The sequence below is a fragment of the Mus musculus genome, chromosome 7 (genome assembly GCF_000001635.26).
Source record: "Mus musculus strain C57BL/6J chromosome 7, GRCm38.p6 C57BL/6J".
Taxonomy (NCBI): Eukaryota; Metazoa; Chordata; class Mammalia; order Rodentia; family Muridae; genus Mus; species Mus musculus.
The window spans coordinates 113,692,949-113,711,387 of NC_000073.6; the positions used below are offsets into that span (position 1 = coordinate 113,692,949).

Below are 18,439 nucleotides of genomic sequence, written 5' to 3' on the forward strand. Positions count from 1 at the left end.
CCCACGATCCTAAATTGCTGATGGACATTCCCTGCTGTGGGAGCTCCTGCTTGGTGGGCTCCTCAGGAGGCCTGGCTGGCTGGGCTGGCTGTCAGGGTTTTCTTTCTTTCTTTCTTTCTTTCTTTCTTTCTTTCTTTCTTTCTTTCTTTCTTTCTTTCTTTCGTTTTATTATATTGAATATCCTATTCTATTCTTCTTTTTTTTAATTTATTTTTATTACATATTTTCCTCAATTACATTTCCAATGCTATCCCAAAAGTCCCCCATATCCTCCCCCCCCACTTCCCTACCCACTCATTCCCATTTTTTTGGCCCTGGCGTTCCCCTGTACTGGGGCATATAAAGTTTGTGTGTCCAATGGGCCTCTCTTTCCAGTGATGGCCGACTAGGCCATCTTTTGATACATATGCAGCTAGAGTCAAGAGCTCCGGCATACTGGTTAGTTCACTGTCAGGGTTTTCTTCCTTGAGAATCTTCTCTGCTCCCCGTGTAACCAATTCTACCCTAAGCATCACATTCTTATTAACTTCACAGGGACAGAACTTCCCCTCCCCCACTCTTGCCACACCTGAGGGCCATCTGCCTATCCAAAACCCCTTAAGGGGCTCTAGCAAACAATCCAAAAGTTTCTCCAAGAAGCCTGGAGATCTATGCTTTCCCTCAGGATGTCACGGCTCCCTCCCCCCTTTGTCAGAGGGCCTCCTTGCAGTGGGATGGTTTTTGTTTGATTGTTTTTCTTCCCCCATCTGGTTCCCTGGCTTCCTGCTCACCACCACCTTAGCTGAATTCTCTGCTCTACTTAACCCCTGGGTTGACCGGGAGGGCACCTGGATTTGATTTCATCTTCTCTTGCTGCTCTTGGTCACACAGGCTTTTGCCTGGGTCAGGCGTGCCCACTTCAGCTGTGCCCTGGGTCAGAGGCTTGTCCTCTGCAGGGAGAGGATCTCTGAGAGTTCTTTAGAAGGCCCTGGTATTGGCTCATCCTATTTGTTTGGTGAATGCTCTGTCATTCTGTGCAAGGGGGTCAGAAGTCACCTCTAACGTTGGGATGTCAACATTAAAGGAACCCATAGAGGACCAGGAAATCTGTAACATAGGATGAACCAGTCTTGAGGATTGGCTACTGACCCATAAGTGAAAACTGAGGCACCTAGGAGATCACCAAGGACAAAAGCCCCCAAGGAAAGCAACTGGGAAGACAGGGCTGAAGTCTGCAGAAAAGGAGAGGCTGGAGACAGACAAGAGGCAATGAAAGCTGCCCTAGAGCCTGAAAAGCTTCCTGCTGGGGGCTCTGCTCTCCCTATCTTCCCCATGGGGCCAGCTGCACCCTGCACCTTGGTCCTAGCAGCCCTGGCACTTAACTGGCACAGGCAGACAGATAATGCGCTCTGGTGTTCAAGGACAATCAGACTCAGCTAAGCGTGAAATCAGTTTTTTCCAACGAACTCACTCTGGTCTGAAAGAATAGTTTCTATCTTCAGAGACAACCTGTCATTCCCTGAAGCAATTTACCTGTTTCAGCAGGAATGGACGTTCTTTCAAAGAGCAGGGGCCCCTGTATCTGACCAGACCCAGGTATCTGGGTATCAACGGAGGTGCAGAGCACAGAAGTCAGGATCGATGTCTTCCCTGCCTGCATCTAGGGACTTAGGGCACCAGCAGCTGTGTCAGGGAAGCAGATGTTGCATTTCTGCGGCTCAGGGCCACTGGGAGCCAAGAAGGAAGTTTCATGGGTTAGTTTTCTCAGCTTGCATTTATTAAGCATGTCTGTGCATGAGGTGCCGGGACCCATTGTTTCATAAGAGATGGGGAAATGCAGTTGACTGTTGGACTCACAGAATCTGGAGTCTGAATGCTTGTATTTAAATCCTGGCACCACCCTCTACAACTAGAGACATTGAACAACTTGCCTTTTATTTGCATCTTAATTTCCATATTTGTAAAAATGTAAACATAAAAGTTATAACAACTGAAGTGCTAGCTCATAGGTCTGAAAGCCCGAATCTTGACCTCCAGACAGCCAGAGCTGTACGTAGCACGTCTTAATCTTAACATTCACACACTGATCTAGGAGGCAGGCACAGCAGACTGGAAGCTAGTGGACCAGCTAGCAAATAAGTGTCCTGTCTCAATCAAGGTGGAAAACAAGAATCAACACCTAAGATTTTCCTCTAACCTCCAGACGTGCACCATGGCACCTGCCCTTGTTCACACACATGAACACATACATGCAAATACTTTACAAAAGTTGCAACCACTCCATGAGACTGTTCTAAAGACCCTGACACTCATAGAAGCTCACAGAATCACGCCTTGTCCACTCTAAGTGTTCCGTAAGGGCTGGTTTAGGAAAGAAACATGTGTAACTCATGTGGCATTTGCATGGTTGAAGCAGTGATGCCCCAGGTTCTAGGGGGACCCCACAAAAGGAACATCCTTGAGGCAATGCGGCTGCACCCAGCCTTGAAGAGTGACCCGAAAATGCATAGTGTCTGATGGGCTTTTTCTCTCCCTTGGTGACACAGATATAGGGCAGACCAGACCAGATTAAAAGTAGATAAAGGCAGGTTTATTAGGAAGCAGTTCTCACCCATCTCACAGGTGGAGGTCTAGGAAGGCACACATCTGCACATCTAGGCTAAAGCTACTGGGTTTTACAGAGCCTAGGCTAGGAGTGATGACGTACTAGCTAGGAGCTAAAGTTGTGCCCATATGTGGTCAAAATCTGAGCTCCTGGGCCGGCACTCTTGGGTGGGTTGCCAGAAACATGGAGACAAAGAGTGATGCTAGCCCAGGTTTTCTCTTGGGAGTGGGGTGGGGGGATTTTTCTGTATGGGAGGGGTAGAGGGAAGGAGGGCAGATGGGATTCTCTTACTTGTACAAGGGATGAGCAGGGGTTCCAGCCTAACAGGGTGCTTATTGGGGCTCATGATGGCTGACTCCAAGGCTTCACTGGGGCAAGGGCCAGGAAATGAGGAGAGAATAGATCAGCTGCATCAGATACCAGAAGGCCTTGAATGCCTCAGGAAGGTGCTTGGTATCTGCAAGTGTGTTGTAAAGATGATTCTGGAATCATTTCTGGGATCTAGAATGCTGGGCCATAACTCACTTGTCTGGGGACTATTCTCTCGCCAGGAAGGTAGAATTATAGTTTGTTTATTTTTAACAAAATTGATTTTCTCCCCCTAAACCTCTTTGCCAGAGAGGCATTGTGATTTGACAGTGGTTCATCAGCTGGGGACTGTGCCAGCTCAAGTGTAATAATTGTTTTTCCTCCTGGACTGGCTAGAGCATTGGTCTGTGAGGCAGAGTTCAAGTTCAAATTAGATGGCGTTTGTTCCTTGTTAGTTTTACCTGCTCTGAATATTTACAAACCTGGAGAACGCCAGCAACTAAACAAGAGACACTGTGTAGTCTTAGGTGGGTGGGAGACCTTCCTTAGAGACGTAACCGTCCACTCGTGTGTGGACCCTCACAAGTGGGTCTGTCAAGTGGGGGTGTCGAGTGGAGACCTTGGAGGAGTGTTTCAAAGAGTTCTTTATTAGGAGCTTGTCCATGTCTACCTGCTACTGACCTTTGCCTTTTGCCCAGGAGATGGGTTCCCAAGACAGTGCCATTTGGAGAGTCCCACAAAGTATTTTAAGAAGTGTAGGAGGAACAGCATAAATGTGGGGGGGGGGAGGGGGAGGTTTGGGAGAGCCACAAGAAAAGTTATCTCCTGCCTGAGAGACCAAGGATTGCTGATACAGACAATGCCAGACAAGAAGAGACTCTTTCTTGGGACCAATGGAATGCTGGTGGGGAGTATTAAAGGAGCTTGCAGCAGCGTTCAGATGAGCTTGCTGCAGTGTTTCTCACCTGCTTCCCAAGGCTATACATTAATTCTGCACTACCTTAACTCCAACCCCCAAAGGCAGGTAGGGTCGGGCATCAAGTAGTCCAGGGCACAGGCAAGGAAGCACACAAACTTAGGTAACAGAGGACCCAGCTGGTACCTACTTTCCACCCCTTTCCTCCACTCATAAAGAATACCTTCATATCATACCATGCTTCTCTCAGAGTGGCAGTAGGGTAGAGTGGAGAGAGAGGGAGCCACCAAGATTAAAATATGAGAGAAGCCTGTTGGCAGCATGGCTGGAGGGCCACTGCTTCCCATCCACCAAGGCTACATGTCAGGACAAATCCCAGGCAGAACACAAACTCGAGAGCTACATAACTGACCCGTGCAGGGTCATGATTGTTCCCAGCTCACCAGTCCACATCCATTCTCTGGAGTGTCCTCTTTTCCTTAATAAGCTACTTCTATTTCTACCACTATTCATGAGTCCCTGGTCCAATTCTTTGTCTCACAACACAAGCATATACAGATCTCAGTGAGTGCCTTCAGGATTCTGACCCATGTCTGAAATGATAAGGTGTCTGTGTGAAGGCCCTTACAGTGGTCCTCAAAGCACAGGGTAGACAAGAATCATCCTCACTGTTCACTTGGAGCACACCGTTGTGGGACTGATGCTCCTTCTCCTTGTACGGCACACACTAGGTCTCATGGCATAATGTTCCACTAAAAATGCCCAGCACCCAGCGCAGACACTGTTGGAGAATGCCTGGATGTTGAACTTAGATGTTGAGCTGCCTGGATGTGAACTTAGATACCAGGCTGTAGCTAGAGGGAGATAGTGTCTCCTCCAACATGGGCATATACAGCACTTTTTTCAGTCCCAGGAAAACACATCACATGTGGTCGTAGGTGATACAGAGAAGGGGGAGGTAGCCACCAGAAGCTGATGGAGATGTGGGGGGGGGGGTTGGGCTTACAACAAAATTACAAGACTCAAAACATGGAGAGAATTAGGGGAGTCAGAGAGAAAAGGGAAAAGATGGAGGCACGCATAGATATGCACAGACGGTGGAAGAGAAGTGGAAACTAAAAGAAAATATTGAGCAGGCAACCCACAGGGGAGTGGAGAAGGGGACAGGGGGCCACTGCTGCAGGTCACGACCTATGAAATAGCCTCAGCTACCCTGTGGTTACAGATGGCAGGGGCTAATGTCCTGGCCCTGTGCCTGCCACACGGGAGGCCATATCATTTATCTTCCAGACTGGGTCATCTCTGAAAATGAAAGGAGGGACACTTTATAATTACACTAGGACAACAGACCAGACTGGAGCCAGTGAGGGGTCTCTGGAGGGGACTGCTTCATGTGGCCCCTAGTAAGCTCTTTCAGAACAGAGAGCTGTCATCTCTAAGCCATTAATGTAAACTGCAAGTAAGAGGAGGTACTTGCCTGCCTGCCTGCCTGCCTGCCTGCCTGCCTGCCTGCCTGCCTGCCTGCCTGCCTGCCTGCCTGCCTGCCTGCCTCCCTGCCTCCCTGCCTCCCTGCCTCCCTGCCTCCCTGCCTCCCTGCCTCCCTGCCTCCCTGCCTCCCTGCCTCCCTGCCTCCCTGCCTCCCTGCCTCCCTGCCTCCCTGCCTCCCTGCCTCCCTGCCTCCCTGCCTCCCTGCCTCCCTGCCTCCCTGCCTCCCTGCCTCCCTGCCTCACTGAAACTCTACCCCCCACTCCCCTTTTGACATTTATTTTAAAACATTGTCTCATTAAGTTGCTTAAGCTGTCTTTGAATTTACTCTATAGCCTACATAGGCCTTGCATTTGTGGCTCTCCTGCCTCTGCTCCTCAGATAGCTGGGAAGAAGGCATGTTCTATAGTACAAATGCCTGGCACTTCTAAACAGAATGTGTTGATGAGACGTATGTGGCCAGCATAAAGAGCTGCCAGATGGGCTCACAAGTTCAGTCCCACTGTGAATATTTTTAATTAATTATTTTGTTACGCGTATGCATATGCTCCATGGCATGTGGGCAGAAGTCACAGGACAATAAGAAGTCTGTGTATTTGAATTAAAATGGCCCCCTATGGCCCATAGAAGTGTCACTGTTTGGAGATGTAGCCTCTTGGAGTAGGTGAGGCCTTGATGGAAGAAGGGTGTCACTAGGGGGTGGACTTTGAGGTTCAAAAAGCTCAAGCCAGGCCCTGTGGCTTCCTGACTCTTCCTGCTGCCTGCTGATCTAGATGTAGAACTCTAAGCTACTTCTCCAGCACCATCTCTGCCTGTGTGCCACCATGCTTCTTGCCATGAGGACAATAGACTAAACCTCCAAACTGTAAGCCAGTTCCAATTAAATACTTTATTTTATTAGAGTTGTCATGGTCATGGTGTCTCTTCACAGCAATAAGACCCTAACTATGACACACTCCTTCTACCTAGTGGGTCCTGGAAATAAATTCTGGTCTCAGGCTTGGTGGCAAATATGTTTACCCACTGAGCCATCTCTTTGGTCTATTATAATTTTTAATTTAAATATGCAATGGGCATACTATATAAATTATTTGCTGTTTGTCTGAAATACAAACTTACCTAAGTGTCTGTATTTTTAATGGTTAAAGATGACTGTTCCACCAAGATAGAACATAGGATTCTATAGATTTAATTGTTGGATTAAATAGAAAACTAGCTAGTGAATTCCTTCTATGTCCCCCGCCAAGTGTTGTGTGCCAAAGTAGAATCCCAAATGAGCAGGACATGGCTTCTGCCACCAATTCCTAGGCCAGTGGAGGAGGAAGTAGAAAGAAATTTGGGTGACATTTTCTGACTCTATTAAGAACAGGCATAATATCTGATTTCTTTCCCTGTTATCCCAATAAATCCTCCAGGCCACTAGGGGTGTTCTAGTGTCAGATGAGAGTTAAAGATCTGTGCCCAGGCCTTAGAGCGCCCAAGAAGTAAACGCAGGTTAATATTTGGGCCTACCTGGGTGTTAATTTTTATTTCTGTGACAAAATACATGAGATGAGCAACATAAACCGTTTCCCTGGGCTAGCGGTGTCAGGGTGTCAGAGGTTTTAATGCAGAGTCAGCTCATGCCATTGCTGTAGGCCCATGGAGAGGCAGCACGGCACACCATGCTGGCAGGACTGTGTCAGGGAACAAATAGTTCATGTTGTAGTGTCCAGGATGCAGAAAGAGAAAGGGGCCAGGGCAAGGGATCCCCTCAAAGATACTTTCCCCTCCCCTCTCCCAACCCCAATGAGACCTACCCACTTTCACCAAGCAGGACCATCTCTTAATAACCCATCCGGTATTCTCTGATCAGTGGATTAACACATGGACTAAGTCAGGAGCCTACTGATCCAGTCACCTCTCAATAATGGAGTCTACCAGCTTGGGAGGAGGTATGCTTTCAACATCTGAGCCTAGTAGGGGATTCTTCCTAAATTAACTGTACGTTTAACTCAGAAACCACACTGGTTCTCATGTAAAGGGATTTTCTGTAGGCTTACATACAAATGATTACTTCATCTATCAAAAGAGATGTCATTATCAGCTTTTAGGTCCAAATCCAATGACTTCATCCTAAAAGGCAGAGATTGTGGTTACCGTAAGGAAGACGATGGAGTAGGGCTGTGGGTGGACCACTGGTGGGAAGATGCAGCATTTCTGTGGACCAACCCAGTCCCTCTCTCACAGCCTGGTGATCTTCCCCTTGACAAATCCCATCTTTTCCCCACCCCTCTCTCTGCTTAACCATACATTTTATGTTGTCAGAACTTTTAACCTGTGGGCAGCTAACATAGTTTTATAATAGCAGAATCTATCTTAGGCGCTCAGCTTCAAATAGCTTTTACCAAAAAGCTACGTATTCCAAAGTTACTAGTTGACCTTTGTTTTATTTCGTTTTGTTTGGAGACAGGGTCTGCCATAGCTTGGGCTAGTCCTAAACTTACTATGTAGTTGAAGATGACTTTGAACTTCTGATCTTCATGCCTGTACTTCCTGAGTGCTAGCACTATAGACAGGTGCCACCACACCCAATTTATGCAGTTCTGGGGGTGAATGCCAGGTAAGTGCTCTACCAAATGAGCTACATCTTCAGTCTCCTGGTTTAATTTTTTAACAGCTTTATTAAGTATTAAAATGTATGTACTACAAAATTCACCCACTTATTACTCTGATCTTTGCAAAATATATTAGATCCTGAATGACTGGGCATTGGCCAGGGATCCTTACGGTGGTGTGACAGCTTTGCCCCTGATTGTCCTTGAGCCTGTGTTGAAGGCTGGGCAGCTTTGCTCTGAATTGGGGACATTGTGTCACTGTGATTAACCTCTCTAATCAGAAGATTCTGAAGAGCTGACAGTTGCTGCAGGTCTTGAAGGAGGCATTAGCATTAACCGCGAAGAACAAACAGGAAGACAGGCATTCTTGTCAGGTGCTCGCTTGCTAGCTCGATTCCAGGCTTCTCTCCAGACCAGGGAATGGTGAGCACAGAGTCCTTGGCTCTCTGGATAGACGGAGATAACATTCGATAAGGCTGTACTTCTAGAGCAGTGGTTCTCAGAGGGGTTGCATATCAGATATTTATATCATGACTCATAACAGTAGCAGCATTACAGCTGTGAAGTAGCTATGAATAACCTTAAGATTGGGAGTCATTGCAACATGAGGAACCGTACTAACAGGTCACAGCATTAGGGAAGGAGGGAGAGAAGACAGGAGGCTGGTGTGGGCACATTGAGCTTTGAGGATACAAAAACCCAGATGGAGAGAGTCTAGAGAGAAGATGGATACAATTAAGAACTTACAGTCATCTTCATCACAGATTCTCTGTGAAGTTCACTAAAACCAGTCCCTGTACTTTGCAGCTGAACTCCAAGACAGTTCATCAGGGAGGCAAGGCCACTGCTGCAGAGGGACTTGCTCAAACCATCCCAAAGGCAAAGTTTGTCACCACCAAATCCTGAGTGTTGACTCAGCTTAAACTCAGCCTCTGTGTCTTGGGGAGAAGGTAGAGGAAGAAACATTCTATGAGAAACCTCGGCTTAGCAAGTTTAGATACTAAGTACTGGAAAGGTGACCAGCTACCATTACAAACATTATTTCCCTTATAGTAGATAGAAGCAGGGAGAGATGGAAAAGAATCGTCTGATTTGCAGTCAGTGGATTTTGGTTTACTAATTTGTTTGAACCTCATGGTTGATTAAAGCAAACACTCTAGATAATATTTTTTAAAGAAAACAATTTTAAGAAAAATCACCTTTAATTGTCACTGCAAGGCTGACCCTACTAATATGTTTAAATACATCCTCCTAGTTTATTTTCTTTTTAAGAACTATTTTTGGTTGGTTGGGTTTTTTTTTGGGGGGGGGGAGCTCTGTTTTGGACAGGATCTCTTTACATTGCCATGGCTGTCCTAGAACTCAGCACAGCATGTAGACCAAGCTGACCTTGAACTCACAGACATCCTCCTGTGTCTGCCTACTTAGTTTTGGGATCAAAAGCATGTGTCACCATGTATATTACCTGAAAGCATGTAAAATGAAAAATTTTTTACGTAAAAACATGTAAAAATGTGTTTGTTTATGTGGAGGTCAGAGGGTAACTTGTTGAGTAGGTCCCTCTTCTTCTACTGTGTGGGTCCTGGGAACTGAATTCTATCCCTCAGGCTTCCAGGCTGCTGAGCTATCTTACCGGCCCTAATGGTTAATTTCAATTTCTAAGTAATAGAATTAGAAACTCAGATACCACTTAACACAGAAGAGTGGGAGGGTTTTGTTTTGTTTTGTTTTGTTTTGTTTTGTTTTGTTTTGGTGGGTGAGTGTTGGTTGGGTTTTTGTTGTTATTGTTTGTTTTTGTTTGTTTGTTTGTTTAGATATTTTTTTATGTGCATGAGTGTTTGGCCTTCACGTGTCTGTGCACCTGCTAGGGCTTCAGGAGGTGGTGAGCCTCCATGTAGGTGCTGGGAATCAAACTGGTTTCTTTGTGACCACAGTGCTCTTAACTACTGAGCCACCTCTTCAGCCCCAGCAGAGGTTTTCTATAAAAGCACCCTAGTTTTAGCTGGGCTGGACGGAAGTGTTGCTGGAGTCTGTTTCCATGGTGATTGCTCCATCACTCCTGAATCCTATTGTTGGGCTTTGGGACCAAGCTTCTTACTTTTTCTATTCATTGCCCCTCTAGCCTGAGAATTTCTTTTATGTGACCCAGGGTATATAGGTATATAAAGTGGCCATACAAATCCAAACTTTGCAGCTAAAAAATTTTAAAGAAATTTATTTTAAAGGAATTCATTGGCATACATGTATTTTGCCACGTATTAGAAAGGGAAGCAAATCTGTATACTAATACGAGGAATGTGCCTATTTTTTCCATGAAGAGTTAAACCTTGGCTGCATATTTTATACTGCAGAACACGGAGCATCTCCCATGCCTTTGAGAGTTGATTGATATTTTGATTTTATAATTATCAATGCCAAAATGCCTCTTTGCATAAGCATTTAATATAAAATGCTAGGACTTTGTTTAAGGCTATTTATGAACTCATTGGGAATTCTGTCCTTATCCCAAGTCAAACTTTATGTATTATTTTCATGAACCTGAAGTCAGCAAATAAGACACAATTTTATTTATTTATTTATTTAATTTTAAATTTTCTTATGAGACAGGGTTTTTCTGTGTAGTCATGTAGCCCTGGTTGTCCTAGTACTTGTTCTGAAGGTCATGCTGATCTCGAACTCACAGAGATCCACCTGCCTCTGCCTCTGCCTCTCTGCCTCTGCCTCTGCCTCTGCCTCTGCCTCCTCTCTGCCTCTGCCTCTGCCTCTGCCTCTGCCTCTGCCTCTGCCTCTGCCTCTGCCTCTGCCTCTGCCTCTGCCTCTGCCTCTGCCTCTGCCTCTGCCTCTGCCTCTGCCTCTGCCTCTGCCTCTGCCTCTGCCTCTGCCTCTGCCTCTGCCTCTGCCTGTGCCTCTGCCTCTGCCTGTGCCTCTGCCTCTGCCTCTGCCTCTGCCTCTGCCTCTGCCTCTGCCTCTGCCTCTGCCTCTGCCTCTGCCTCTGCCTCTGCCTCCCAAGCGCTTCGATTAAAGGCATGCACCACCATACCTGGCATTCAAACAACAACAGTCCAATGGTTTTTAATATCAAACACTAACACAATATAGTCCAGAAATAAACTTTGAAGCTTGCATGCTGGGTTGTGCTGGTAGGAAAATAATACCTTTGTTTCCTGATACTAAATTGCTGTATTTCTGTAAGGGCAGAAAACTACATGTACAGAGAAACATACCATAACTCAGAATCTGAGTCAGGTCATTTCAGATAACATTGACCAGTTTTGCACACTGTGATGGCATGCACAGTATGCATGTGCTTACAACCAGGGCTGCCATGACGTCATATGAGGTAACACAGTCAAATGCTGTCAGCAGCACCTGGCATTCACTTCATGTTTGATTTTGAATGATCCCTTGGCCATTATCTGTCCAGACACCCTGTCAAGCTTTTCGTGGTGCCTGTATTCAGAGATGTTGGGGTCAAGACCCCAGTTTAAGAAGCTTAGCTGTGCATGGCACATAACTCTCTATGGAAAACTGAGTAAGATTAAAAAGAAGTAAACTCCAGTCTCTCAGTCACTCACTACAACTCAGTTGCTCTATACCCCTTCAGCTAGAAGCCGCCATGTTGGATGGGCCAGTTGTGGAACACTTCACTGTTCTAGAAAGTTCTACTGCACAATGCTGTTCTAGATGAAAATATGAAAAGAAGTTATTTGTGTTTCCTGGTTTGTCAACTTTCGATCGCATCAACTGATCTCAAAGCCTGTGTCTTTTCAGATATATCTTCATCACTTTTAGGAGCTAAAAAAATACAATATACACACAGAAAGCTTCTTTATTATAAATGCAGACAGTGACAACTTACAACAAATGAATAGACCAAGTCCAAGCTATCAATGGAATATTACCAGGAACCTAAATGCTGCCTGATTTCACCTAGTCACTAACTGCCTGTTCTGTCTCATGCCTTCTACTACCCTGGGCTGCCTCTGTCTGTTATTAGCCTTCTTTCATCCTTAGTAGGAGGTGAACAAGGACTCCTTCTTTGAAATATGCTTACTAATTTATGTCATACAAGTATACTATAATTTCATTATCATACAAGTATACTATACCTTCATTTGCTGGTTGGTCCTCTCTGGATGCTTACATTGCTACTGAACCCACATCTACACTTGTTTCTGGATTTTTCTATTCTAAGCACAGGGCAGCTAAGGTCTGTTTTGTAAAAGCCTTATGTTTGAACCTACCTATGTGCACGTGTCACGTTTGGCTCTTTCCACTCTGCTGGATGGTTGTGACAAAGACCTGGTTTCCTGCAAAGGCTAACATTTAGACTCTGGCTCTTTTCAGCAAGCAGTTGATCATTCCTGGGTTCTTTTCTTCTTAAAATCATTCTTGCACAGATGCTACATCTTTTAACTTGTTGCAGCTTTCTAATAAATCTTCATTCTTGGTAAGGCAATTTATACATGAGTACTGTTGGGGTCCAGGGGTCTGGGATGGAGCCTTCGAGACTGGATTAGCTGCTCTTCAGCCCTGTACTTGTTGAGATCTACTGCCCCCTGCCCCCAACACAGCTGTAGCCATTTTGTTCCATTCCTGCCAGCTATTTCATATAGTTGCTGTAAAATGTCTGCCAGTCATTGACACAGAAAAATAAATTGACTAAGAAAAATAACTTGACTCAGAGCAGGGTCATTGTGACCCCTTACCCTGCCTGTTATGTTCTGTATGTTATAAGGTTTGTTAATCTTAAGAAATTCCACACAACTATAATCTTCACGTAGAACCCATCAAATTAAAGGTCAATATGAACTGTTATGTCTAAAATGGCTTGAGTCAGGGCCAATCACTGGGTAGCACTTCCAGAACCTGTGTATGAGCTCTGTGGTTTTGTTTTGGTGTTTGTTTGTTTGTTTGTTTGTTTGCTTGCTTTGGGGTTTTAGCCTTTGTAAGCTGGTCCTTAAAAATGTCCAGCATGCAGCTTTTAGCCCTCCAGCCTTAGCTGTTGCCCTGTTGATCAGTTTTTAGTGTGTGCTTAGTCAACCATCCTGTCTGACTGAGATCAGTGTTCATGTGGTTTGTGGGGCGACTCCTGGACCCCAACAGTACTCATGTATAAACTGCATTGGTATACATTGGTTATGAGAATTCTTTTGTGTATGGGTTTGGAGAGAAGGTTCAGCTATGAAGAGTACTTACAGAGAACCTGGAGTTTGGTTCCTAGTGTCCACATCATTTCACAACTGCCTATAACTCCAGTTCCAGGGGATCTTCTGCCCTCTTCTGGCCTCTGCAGGCACAGCATGTACATGGTGCCCATCCAGACAGTGGGCACACACACATACACATGAACAAGAATAAATAGAAAAATTTAAATGCCTTTATACTACTTATGCACATAAAATTGTAAAGGCTTTTATGCAAATTATGTATAATTTTGGGTACATTGTTTTATAAATTATTACACAGAGTAAATCTCATAATATTAAATTTTCTCCTGTAGCTTTATTTTAATGGCTTTGTAGTATTTAATAATACAAATGAACTATAACATATTTAAGCAATAAGTTGTTTGGCAATGTATCTTTCTTATTTTCCTATCACCCTATTAAATTGTAAATTGCTTCTTTAGATTGTTTTCTCTTGCTAAGTAATTCCATTTATGGGAATCAAACCAATGTAAATGACCCAAATGAAAAAGGTACATAATGACGTTTATTGTATAATTAGTTATAATCATGAAAAATTTAAAATGACCATTTAATTGACACTTGGCAAATGCCTGTTTACAGCACCTCCAAACTCATTGAAGCATCATGCAAATGTTTGAACCCACGGTCAAGGAGACTGGAAATTTACTACCAAGTGTTCTATGTAACATGTACCTGTGCTCTAATGATGAATGTTAAAATATAACCCTTGTAAAAGACCTACAATAATATACACCAACCCGAAGGCAGTTAACTCTGGAGAGTGGCAACCACTGAGAGAGGGGAAGGAAACACACTGTCTTCTCTTTTGTCTTGCTTGAATATCTCACGGAACCTATGGCATCTCATGATAAAAAAACATTTGAGGATCATTTTTATAATAGACTGAACGATGCATGAAATGCTATGATGATGGCAGAGCCCCAGGGGAAGCTCAGCCCTGAGTAAAGCGGTGCTGGAGACTTGGGTTTCTGCAAGTCTAGAAACAGACACTGGGGTTTAACGGGAGATCGAAACATCCAGGCTCTGCAGAGGAATTCAGCACAAGGACACAGATGTTGTGAAAGATGACATCTCTTTTGACCAGATAACCCCTCACTTCCATGTTGCTAATGACCAGCCCCTAGGGGAAAATTCTATGGAGGATGTAGGTCCTTAGCAACAGTCAGTCATCTTTGGAAATGCTCATCAGGCAGGTCTTTGGACCAATGCAGAAGAGGCATTTCATTCGCATTCTCTATCCCCTCAGCGTACACTCTACCATCTTGGCACCATGGACCCAGGAGACTATAGGAGGTCCAGAGGCATTTTGGTGGTAGACAGGGGCCATCACTGAAGTGGCAAGATGGAGGACAAGGTTATGGAAGAGCAGAAACAGAGCCAACGGGTACTTTTTCTGCAGCTGACGTCTGCCTGTGGATGCAGTGTTCGAAGAACCCAATTCCCCTCAAAGGGCTCATTCTTCATTGCTATTGCCATTAAAAGCAACGTTGATGCCCGGAAACTGCAGATCAACTCAGCCTGGATGCTTATGGGAGCAGCCTGGGCCCTGCTCTGGAGTTTCCCCTTTTGAATCTAACCTATAGCTGCCTCCAGGACCAGTGCTTTAGAATCAACACATTCTGCATCCTTGAGCATCAGACTTGCAACACTGTCTAATTCGGATTATGGTGCCCTGCAGATTAACACTGGGTAAAAGCTTGGTTCATTGCAGGCCACAAAGTCTGACAAAAGGATCCCATTAACCCTGGCAAGCGGCCAGCTCTTCTTCTCTTTCTTTGCCAGAAAATTAATGAAACAATTTATTTGGAAAGGAGAGAACCAAGCAGTGCATATTGTGGTGTTGTGGGTCAAGCTGTCCATGTTCTGACCCACCCATAATAGGCTTCCACTAGGGCAGAGGGAAGGAGACAGACTCAGGTGAGGTCTAGCATTCTTTCTGCATGCTACATCTCTTAATGTTGGCAAAGCAGCCCACAGTTTAAGGAACACGGCCATGCTCCTCCATTCACAATAAAGACACCAGGATGTGGAATGGCCAGGAAATTTGATTGAAGTGACAAGGGGGTTATGAATAGCAAGTGGAGGTTGGAGAAAGACTGACCTCATCCCAAAAGCATCACCTGTCTTTCTCTTCATTATAATTTCCATTCTTTAGCTCCTCATTCTACAGAGAGCATTTAATCAGTGATACTGTCTGAGACTGACCTGGGAGAATGATCTCCTGAGGCTGACCTGAAATAAGCTTTGGTGGAGTAAAACAGGGACTACAAGTCATGTCTGGATGAAGGGAACTTCCCCTTAACCCGTGGTTCAACTCCATTGTACATGGGTGCAGAGTCTTATCACATCCATGGGAATAAAGGGAATGATTAAGGTTCAAGTTTGTGTAAGCAGAAGGCCTGCAGTGGGTTAAATGTTTCAGAGTTCTAGAACTTGTAAGTGAAGCTTTTACCCATCAGAGGACCAGGAGGGAGGCTGTGCACCTCCACTGTCTCTGTGACCTCCCCTCCTGGTGGTGTCTTCCTGGTAGACATGTGTGCTTCTCCTGTAGTGCCACAGAGAACAGAAGGAACAGGTGAGAGCTTGTGGGAACCATGGACCAAGACACAAGACGACATTAGAACCATCTCATCCTGGCTTTTTGTTACAGCAAAGCTCAGGTGTTCCCAGGATGGAGGAAACAGGCCACTTGAGTGTGGGGACTTCTCTACCAATCCTGTCTTCTCTCTTAGAGGATCTTCATTGGTTCTAGCTGTCACCACTGTCAAATCTTCTGGAATGCTACATGCTAAAGACTGACATCACAGAAGCAGAAATGGCTTTGTCTGACACCCCAGTTAAACTTTACTAGATAGTGAGGTTAATGCAGGGAAATTCTAGCAAGTCTAAGCCCTAAACAAAGATGTTTGAAGCAAAGCTGTAAAGACTTGTTATCAATGGTTCTGTCCCCAGTGCATTTCCCATTGGGGGTCTTTCTGTCCTTCACACTTGTTGGGTTATCTCTACCAGCCCCAAACCCATCTCCCAGACTTCCTTGGCTTTTCAGGAAAATAGGCAACTTCCCATATAACCCCCATTAGTCTATACTATGATTGGAAGGGCAGGGCCTTGTTTCTCCCTGCTAGTTCCAGATCTTGGTCATAGACATGCAAATGCACACACACACACACACACACACACACACACACCAACATACACATACCCACAGACACATACAGATACATACAAGCACACACACACACACACACAGAGAGAGAGAGAGAGAGAGAGAGAGAACTGACATGCACACCAACGTACACATACCCACAGACACATACAAGCACATACACATACACACAGAATGAACATGCACATACCCATAGACACATATAGACTAATACAAGTGCATGCATATGAATGTGTGTGTGCACACACATACACACACAGAGAAACACACATGCATATACATACACACAGCATATACACACAAGTACACAAACACACAGAGACACACATACAGAATACACCCAGCAGACACACACACATACACAGCTGCTTTTCAGATAAGAACCCCTACTTCCTACTCTCCCCAGTAGACTTGTCCATTTGGACTTCAAATTGGAATAACGTCTCAAATGCCAAAAAATACTGACTTTACTACATGCACTGCAACCATAACTTTTAAATACAGGAATCATGAACATAGCAAAGTCTATGTTTTCCTGATTCAATTTCAAGTAAGCTATAATCATATTTAAGTTTTTTCTGACTAAAGATCCCCTGCAGATAGACTTGTTCCTATGTTACATTATCAACTAATAAGGGCATGGATCTTTTATTTATGACTCTCATGTTACATAGATGGCACTTCCTGGTCTCTCGGAGTCTTCTCTGAACTTTAGCTTGTTTAAGAGAGACTCTTAGCTGTTATTGCTAACGCTGGCAGGGAGGATTACCCCACCATTCACTAGCCCCTTTGCAAATGTATGTAAATAGATTGGTCTCACATTGTTCTATTTTGAGTGGACCATTTAGTAAATCTGGTCAGTTTCAGGGACTTCCTGAAGCTATCTGAGTTGTTTACCTTCTTGTTTAAGGAGCAGGGTGGAATGGTTCAATCTCTGAAGAAACAGATAACACCACGGTAAGAATGATTTCAAAGAAACTGAAATTGCAGTGGCAGAAGTCATATCTATACTGGAGGACTTGAAAGTAGAAAAGGACATGGCAAAGAAAGAAAGAAAGAAAGAAAGAAAGAAAGAAAGAAAGAAAGAGAGAGAGAGAGAAAGAAAGAGAGAAAGAAAGAGAGGAGGGAGGGAGAGAGAGAGAGAGAGAGAGAGGGAGAGAGAGAGAGAGAGAGAGAGAGAGAGAGAGAGAGAGAGAGAGAGAGAGAGCCATCATTGTGAGGGAGAACTATAAAAGGTTTCCCAGGATTCAGGGTAGGAAGAACAGAGACACGTATGTGCCTGCCCCTCCATTCTGTCACCCTCGCAGACTGTACTCTTTCTCTGCAGGGAATGTGAATTCTTTGTGGGGAGTGCTGGGGTCAGCATGAGGCCTGAGTGTCCATATGAGCAAGCTTTCTCTGAGACACAACAGAGGTTATAGAGATGACAGAATGGAATGGGGTGGGAGTCAGGGTGGAGAGGGCTGGAGTCCCTTCTTACCTACCTTGTTCCAGCACGGAGTTGTGAACAGTCCAAGAATTATGGCTTCCAACTAAGTCTTTCAGGTTGCCACATGGGGATTTGCGGAGGCAACAGTTAGAACACACTTCCTTTAGTGGTTTGATGACTCAAGTAATAAATTTCAAATATTTAGACAAATGGTTTAGAAGGTCTCCAACTCTTCCTACATCCTGGGGCTCCCAGACATGTTTGGGAAGTATTTGCCTTCCAGCTTCCCCTTAGTCCTAGGTATGTGAGGCCCAGGATACCCCACCATTCACTAGCCCCTTTGCAAGTGCCTTTTGTAAATAGATTGGTCTCACATTGTTCTATTTTGAGTGGACCATCTGCTTGCTGTGGGAGCCCCCTGCTGATTCAGCAGGTGTTTCAGACAGAGATGAGCTATAACCTCCCCCACCCCAGAACCTCAACACACACACATTCATCTCTTTTAGTCACTCTAGTTACAGAGAGCAAGATGCAGAGATGCTCAGGGAAGCAGAATGGCTCAGAGTCACTGTGGTGGCTAAGCCAAAGTCATCATGCCTGTGTGTGTGTGTGTGTGTGTGTGTGTGTGTGTGTGTGTGCGTGCGTGCATGCGCGAGTGCTGTGTGTCTGAGGAAGGAGGTGCCAGCTTGACTCTTTTAAACAAACGTTTGTTTGGTTTTGTTTTTCGAGACAGAGTTTCT

General features: G+C 44.9%; 1 long non-coding RNA gene across 1 annotated transcript; it reads right to left on the reverse strand.

The window, feature by feature from the left end:
* Positions 1–13,145: 13,145 nt before the first annotated feature.
* On the reverse strand, positions 13,146–18,053 carry Gm5600. Its single transcript, XR_001778350.1, has 3 exons — positions 17,755–18,053; positions 15,557–15,649; positions 13,146–13,181 (listed from the first exon to the last, which is right to left on the reverse strand). It is a non-coding gene; the product is annotated as a predicted gene 5600 (long non-coding RNA).
* Between the last annotated feature and the right edge of the window lie 386 nt (positions 18,054–18,439).